Here is an 8524-nt window from a genome sequence, read left to right on the forward strand (position 1 = left end):
GCAGGGTTAGAGGAGTTGTAACAACACTATTTTATCACTCGAATTCACATCAACAATTGCGTTTGGTTAGTGTGTGTTCTTGGTGTTTGTGTGTGTTTTGAGAGAGAATTTGGATTAAGAGTGTGTTATTCAGGTGTAATGGTATGAGAATTGTTCAAAAGTTATGTGTGTTATAATGATTTCTAAGGATTTGAGGGCTATTTATAGTCTAAACTATCCAACTATGCTAATTAACACAATTAGCCCCTCAACCTTAGAAATCATCAATTCATGACTTAACAATAAGTAAGTCCATAACTTAAATTACAATGTATCACTACTTTTGGATTTCTAACATTCTCCCCCTTAGTGATATATTGTAAGGTCTGAAGTACGTGTTGTTTTGTCTTGTAGGAATGAATTTGATGAGCCCGGTGATGAAGACAATTGGTGAGTTGAAACAAGCCTTCAAAGCTTTCTCATTGTCTTTGGAGAACTTGATTCAGTATTGGTCTTGGACTTCTTAATGTTAAATCATTTGTCGATTCTCAATGTTCTTTGTGAACAGAGAATGATGAGTGTGTGTATTAAATCTTCGAGGATTGTTGAATCACAGATCAGAGTTGTCTTTTTGAAATGCGGAAGGTATAAATTCTCTTGAATTCTTAAATCTTCGAATCTTGAAGTCTTTTCTTTGGAGTCTTGGAATGAATTTTAGAAATATGTACTCTCCCCCTTGATGTGTGCAAAGTAGCTTTTGGTAGAGTGTTGATGTATGACTTTGAAGATCTTGTATAAATTGAATTGATGAAGACTCTTTGAAGCTTTTCTTCTTTGTCTCATCATCTTAAGCACTTTTGAGAGTAAACATTTGAATGAGGATTTGAAAAGTCTCTTATGAAGTAATCATGCTCCCCTTCAATTCATGAGTAATCATAGTCTCTTTGATTTTTGAAAAATCTCTTGTTAAATCTTGAATGTATATCCTTTTCTTTTGAGATGAATAATATTCAAGTTGAATTTGGAAACCCTTGCAGTTTAGAATGAAATTGACAAACAAACTTTGAAGAATAATGATGAGTTGATGTCACAAATGATGTTTGTGATAAAAGAACTCCAAATAAACTTGAAAACTTCCAACAAGAAGCTGAATGATAGTATCTCGAAAAGTAATTGAAACAACCAAACACAAACTTTTCTCCTTGTCCTTATCAATCATTCTATCAATCATACTATTTTCTCCCCTCATAATGACAAAGTTGGGAATCAATGTCATTATGCAAACATTGATTGATTCAAATGTTAAAAGAAATAGGCATGACTAAAATCTAGACATTATGCACATGGAGAATTATCAACCATCAAAACATCAATCTAACCAAATAACCAACCCAATTGTTCCTATGGGTGACTAAAATGTAAGATTGAAGTTGTTAGGATAAACATTTTATTATGGTGTTGGTGTTTTCTTTGTTGGGGTGATGAGAAAAGAAACCGGATAATAATGATCCGTTTGCATTCAAAAATCGAAAGGATTAATGAAATGACCGAAAGAAATGTATATCATTTATCGGATTTCCTATGTATCATTGAGAAATGCACAAAGCAAACCTCTAACATAGTTCGGTCTTTTGGCTTTTCAACCTCAAGAATGCTTCAAAGAATGTAAACCATGGTCAGTGTCACCTAAGCGTTCGATAACCATGTTCTACTATCCTTAAAGACTTTTAGGAAAAATCCAAGGTCACAATAGACTTCTTGTTAACTCAATAATTACAAAAATGCAATTATGAGACCTACGTTCAAAGCTGGAAATGATGTTAGCAATGGTAGGATTTCCATTTGATCATCGTGAAATATCAATTAAGATATCACTACAAATGTTCCGGCTATATCACAAAGATAAGCATGTATATCACAAAGATATGACGCAAATGTGTCCTAAAGAATGAATAATGATCAAATTAATGATCAAGTATGAGAGTTCTAGACACAAAGTGATCAAATGAAGTCGGGGACTGGAGCAGAGTGTCACCCTTTTTCAATATCAACGTCTTCCAAATGAAGAGTCAATAGAGAGAAAATCTCTGTGAGAAGTAAAACAAGCATTTGTTAAGAAACACTTGAGTGGTTAGGTAAAGATGTGCATTGCTTCATTGGGTCCATGAAGACTTATTCAATATCGAGATATCAACAAATGACATCCGATAGAAATGTGTTTTACCCGGCGATTTGAGAAGTTTTAGGAAAGGGTATCAATTCTTTTAACCCTTTTCTCACAACATTATCACCATAACCTCTCACTTTTTGACTTTACTCCCTCCAACTTAGTTGCACAAATTCATCATTACTCAAAAATACCCTTACTTTCTAATGAAAGAAGTGAATACTCTGTGGTTAGAACTTATCGGCGGTGATGAAATTCATGGAGTATATTTTTTAGAAAAACCTAGTCGCTCATGTGCAAACTAAACACCGAACTTTCTTTGAAATAAAATTCATCAAATGTGAAAAAAATGGTTAAACAACACATTTGAAGTTTGAAAGAGATTTGAAATCACAAACTCCCCTTAATCTATGCAAAGATAGATAAAAAAAAATTTCATAGAAAGGTGGAGAAAAAATGATTTGTGTGAAATCAAAACAAGTTTTATGAAAAATGAACTCAATGAAATGTTCAAGATGAGACAACTCTGGAGTACACAAAGGCGTTCAATCCATTGCTTCTCATATCAACAATTGAGAGTTTTTTGAAACAGGTGATTAGCATCTTGTATTACACATATACATTCATATAAGACAACTTGGAAGTACACAAAGGCGTTCAATTCCGTGTTATCTTATATCAATTTATATGTATAATAACATGAATTAATTCCAATATTGAAACATAAATAATTTTTCTTTTTAAAACCGGGTTGCATACATAGTATATGCATGCCACTTTGAAATAAATAACACAAATAAGCACGGGTTATACACTGAGTGTGCATAAGCCATAAAGTAATAAATATATCATTTAAGCACAGGTTACATACATAGTATATGTAAGCTACTTTAAAATAAATAGTTTAATGAAGAACGGGTTGCATACAGAATATACACAAGCCACTTTGAAATGGAAGAAAAAATTAAGAAAAATGAATCAAGAATTCCTTTCAGGTTAAATTAAATCAAGGATCAAGATTTAGCATACCAAGTTTAGAGATTAAGAAATTAAACCTCTTTTTGTCCAGTGGTTTTGTGAACAAATCAGCGAGTTGGTAGTCAGTTCCCACAAAGTAGAGTTCGATGTCACCTTTCTCAACATGATCTTTGAGAAAATGATATCTCACATCAATGTGCTTTGAGCGTGAGTGGTTGACTGAGTTGACAGCAATTGCAATGGCACTTTGAGAATCACAATAGATAGGGACACGATCATATTTCAGACCATAATCGGTAGGTTGTGTTTTCATCCATAACACTTGAGCACAACAACTAGTAGCAGCCACATATTCGGCTTCCGCTGTTGACAGTGATACACAATTTTGCTTCTTGGATGACCAACTTACAATCTTATCCCCTAAGAATTGTAAAGTACCAGATGTGCTCTTGCGATCAAGCTTACAACCTGCATGATCTGCATCTGAATAGGCAGTTAAATTGAATCCAGTATCCCTTGGATACCCAAGACCAAGATTGGGTGTACCCTTCAGATAACGAAAAATTCGTTTCACAGCTTGGTAATGTAAATCAGTCGGAGCGGCTTGATACCTAGCACACATACATGTTGCAAACATTATATCTGGGCGAGATGCTGTAAGATACAACAACGAACCAATCATGCTTCTATACCTCTTTTGGTCAAATGGTTTCCCATTTTTATTAGCATTAATATTTGTATGAGCAGCCATTGGGGTTGAAATTGAAGAACATGTAGTCATATCAAACTTTTTCAACATATCCTTATGTACTTACCTTGTGATATAAAGATACCAATTGGTAATTGTTTGATTTGTAATCCCAAAAAGTAATTCATTTCCCCAATCATGCTCATTTCAAAATGATTGACCATTAGAGATGAAAATTTGGCAAAAGTTTGACTGGTTGACCCAAAAATAATGTCATCAACATATATTTGGACAAGTAAAACATGTTTACCTTGCTTACGAATAAACAGGGTAGGATCAATAGTACCTTTGGTAAAGCCTCCTTTGAGTAAGAAAGTAGATAAGGAATCATACCATGCTCGGGGTGCCTGCTTTAAACCATAGAGAGCTTTGTCTAACCTGTAGACATGGTTTGGCTTCTTAGGATCAACAAAACCTTCAGGTTGCTCCACGTAAACTTCTTCTTTGAGTTCTCCATTTAAGAAAGCTGTCTTCACATCCATTTGAAACACAGTGAAGTTTCTGAATGCGGCATAAGCTAAGAAAATACGAATGGCCTCCATTCTTGCAACAGGAGCGAATGTTTCGTCGAAATCCACACAACAGGTTGTTGGCAGTGCCCTTTGCAACCAATCTAGCTTTGTTCCTTACTACAACTCCATTTTCATCCTTCTTGTTCTTGAAAATCCACTTAGTGCGAATTGGTTTTTCTTTCCTTGGATTTGGAACCAATCTCCATACCTTCAGTCCTCAAACTGAGCTAATTCATCTTGCATTGCTTTAACCCACTCTGGATCACAAAGAGCTTCAGAGATAGTTTTGGGTTCGATGTTACTCAGTGAAAGTGCAACAAGACACTCATTGACTGTAGTACGGGTAGAAACACCAACTTGTGGATCTCTGATGATCTGTTCTGTAGGATGATCTTTGCGCATACGTGACCACTTGTTGTCATGAGGAGAGGATCTTGTTGATGAATGTCAACATTATCATCATTAAATCCAGAGTTCTGTTGAGCAATGGAATCATAGCTTGGAAGAATTCTTTCCTCAAAGTTTGGATGATCAAAATCCAGTGGTACATACACATTTGGAGTATTTGATGGATTTGTTGTTTGGATGATTTGAGAAGGTTGTTCTTGAACATTCTTTTGAGAATAAATATCACTTGAAGGTGATTCTTCTTGCTCTTCAGAATTTGAAGATGATGCATGATTGTTGTCAGGAACTGATTCATTGTTTGAATAGGGTCATTGTTCGGAATTGGTTCATTGATGGCTTGAGGTTCCTTTTCTTGAATCGGTTTTGAGTTGTAGCATTCTTCGAAAAGAATATCTAGCTCTTCACTTGTTGGAGTTGGATATTTCTTGAACTTTGAAGCTAAGGTAGACGTCCTTGAGGAAGCACTTGAAGTACTTGGATCACTAATTGTTGGTAGCAAACTTTCTTGTTCAAATATCATGCCAGACATCTCGTCAAACCAAACATTCATGGTTTCTTGAATCGTGTTTGTTCGACGATTAAAGAGGCGATAAGCAATCGATGTCTTTGAGTAACCAACAAAGTAACCTTCGTCACCTTTCCTTTCAAACTTTCCAACATTTTCCCGATCATTCAAGGTATAACAGACACACCCAAAATTATGGAAGTAATTGATGTTGGGTTTGCGTTTGTTAATAACTTCATAAGGAGTCTTCTCATGACGCTGATTGATGATGGACCGATTTTGAGTGTGACAAGCAGTGTCAACAGCTTCAACCCACATGTTTGATGGTAACTTGGAATAAGCAAGCATTGTCCTTGCTGCTTCCACCAGCGTACGGTTTCTCCTTTCAACGACACCATTTTGTTGTGGGGTACAGACAGCAGAGAATTGATGAGTAATGCCTTTTGATTTGCAAAATTCATTGAAGATGGCATTTTTGAACTCAGTACCGTTATCCGAACGGATGTAACGGACTGGAAGTTGAAGATTCACTTGAGTGGAAGTGATGAAATCGATCAAAATTTGAGTTGTTTCATCTTTTGAAGCAAGAAACTTGACCCAAGTGTATCTTGAGTAATCATCAACGATAACCAGAATATATCTCTTCCCGTTTCTGCTTTGTACTTTCATAGGCCCACAAAGATCCATGTGAAGCAAATGAAGAGGTGCCAAAGTGTGTGGAATTTTCATTGGTTTATGAGAAGTTCTCTTGATCTTCCCAACTGCACAAGAAGGACAGACATGCTCACTATCATATTTGTAGTCAGGCAAGCCTATAACAAGTTGCTTGTTGACTAAAGCATTGATGGTTTGATAATTCAAGTGAGAAAGCCTTCTATGCCACAACCAAGAATTCTTCGAAGTAGCTTTTGAAACAAGAAAGATATTATCAGTTGGTTGGTTTTCATCAAGATTAACTGAGAAAAGATTATCTTCACGATCTCCGCATAGGATATCAATTCCATCTAGAGTTTGGACTTTGCACAGAGATTGTCGAAAAAGAACTTGAAGGTTGTTGTCACAGAACTGTCCAACACTGAACAAGTTATGACCAGGCCTTCAACATAATGAACTTTCTTAATGACAATTCCGTTTCTTTCAATATCTCCATAACCTAGAATTGGAGCGAAATTGTTGTTTCCGAAACGAACAGTTCCCATGAATCTTTCAACAAAATTCTTGAGCAATGATTTATTGCCAGTCATGTGTTTTGAACACCCGGAATCGAGTATCCATACACAGATGGTTATTTCCTGCAATAAAAAATTTAACCAACTTTAGGTACCCACTTAAAGACGGGTCCTTTGTGGTTAGTTAACACTGGCAGGGGTATAACTTAGGATATGCATACAAACATGCTTTCGAATCAACATACTTATTAACAAGCACATTATCAAAAGCACATTTGGATTAAACAAACGAGTATTAACACACGAATCAAAAGTAACATGTCTACCACCATTCAAACCATACGAATAAAAGCGAGAATTAACATTGTTTACACCATCACAAGGCATTGCCTTGGCATTATTAACATTTGTTTTCAAAGATGACTTAAAAGATAAATTGTTTGAAACATCAGAAACAAGCTTCTTCTTACTACCGCTTTTCTCTTTTGCTTTTCTTCTTTTTCTCAACTTTAGTGATTTAGGTACTAATGACTTAGCTACCCATTTAGACTCACAAATCAAGCTCTTTCCACCTGTTGGATTGGCACTAAGAAGATTAGAACGAGAGTTTTGAAGCACTTTTATCTTTTAGACTCTTTTGAAGGTGAAGAAACTTCTGTTTCTTAGGTTTATCGTGAGAAAACCAGCCATATCTATCCCTATATCTAGTTGCGCTATTTGTAGCATCCCTAGTTAGCAAAACAGAGCTAGACCTAGACACTTTAGAAATTGAACTAGAATGAGAGCTAGACGAAGAAACATTTGAATTGATTTCAGAAGTTTCACTTTGTTGTATTTGATTTTGGGAATGGTCTCAACTTGTTTGGTTTCAACATGCTTTTCCGGGGTAGGACACTTTGTTTTTAACTTATTGATTCTTGGTTTGGTGACAATCTTTGGTTCAGTCTTGATGAGTTTGGAAATAACCCGTTTCTTTGAATAATATGAAGTTGGAGCTTTGAAAAACGATTTTGGAGATTCCTCTTCTGATTCAACTTTGATTTGGGTAGATTCAATCTTTTTCTCAGTTTCAGAATCAAAAACATATTCTCCCTCCATGAATTTATCAAAATCATTTTTGGTGAATGGTGAAACCGAAGAGAATTTTGAAAAATCAGGAGTTTTGTTTTCCAACTTCACACTATTGGTAGTCTCAGGAATAAAATCAACTTGAACTGACAGTCTTTGGTTTCACAAGAAATTGAGTAGAAGTATCAACACCTATAGCACAAAGCTTAGGGTGAACAACTAACTCTTCAGGAAACTCACAAGTGAAAAACCTAAAGTAGTACCATATCAAAACTAAACTATGCGCAAGTTCGTCATAAGATAAATCAGATTGCACATAATCATCAGCTATTATAGTAGCAGCATTTTGACATGAACACACAAAAGAATCAGTCAAGGTTTGGTGGAGGAAACAGTAGATGAAACACAAGTAGTCTGAGTGGAATGGTCTACTAAAGATTGAAATCAGTTTGGGTAGAAACATTCACACAAACTTTCTTGATATCAACAACAACTGATTCATTCTTTGAATTCGGACTTTGAGACTGTAGATTATTAATAAGTTTTTGTTGAGATTCCACCTTTTGTAGTAAACTTCTATTTGTTTTTCCAAAAATGTGGATGGAGCATACAATTTAGTTGGTTTAGGTGGGGAAACGACAGATTCTGGTTTTGAAAATTAGATGCAATCTCTTCTAATTCAAAAATTGATGATTTTTCGTTTCGTAAGAAGTATTGATGGCATCATAATTGACCAAAAATTTATTGTTTGAATTTTCTCAACTTCATCAGTCTCAAATTCGTCATTCAATGGACGAATGAATTGTTGAACCATATCAAGTCTCAAAAACGTTCATCATACAAGGGTTCGTCTTGTCTTTGGCTTTTTGCAATGGAGTGATATTCTCAAACCCCAACCCAAGAAGAAGTTCTGATTTATCAATCTTTGCTTATTGAAATAGGCAGTGAAATCCAAAGAGGGTTTTGTTCAACTTTGTACAACTTTTCTTT

General features: G+C 35.3%; 1 protein-coding gene across 1 annotated transcript in view; it reads left to right on the forward strand.

Annotated features, from left to right (window-relative positions):
* The window catches only part of LOC122588374 (midasin-like), a 41602-nt gene that overhangs the window by 10773 nt on the left and 22305 nt on the right, over positions 1 to 8524 (forward strand). The window lies entirely within an intron of this gene.

This window comes from Erigeron canadensis, chromosome 2, assembly GCF_010389155.1.
Source record: "Erigeron canadensis isolate Cc75 chromosome 2, C_canadensis_v1, whole genome shotgun sequence".
Classification (NCBI taxonomy): Eukaryota; Viridiplantae; Streptophyta; class Magnoliopsida; order Asterales; family Asteraceae; genus Erigeron; species Erigeron canadensis.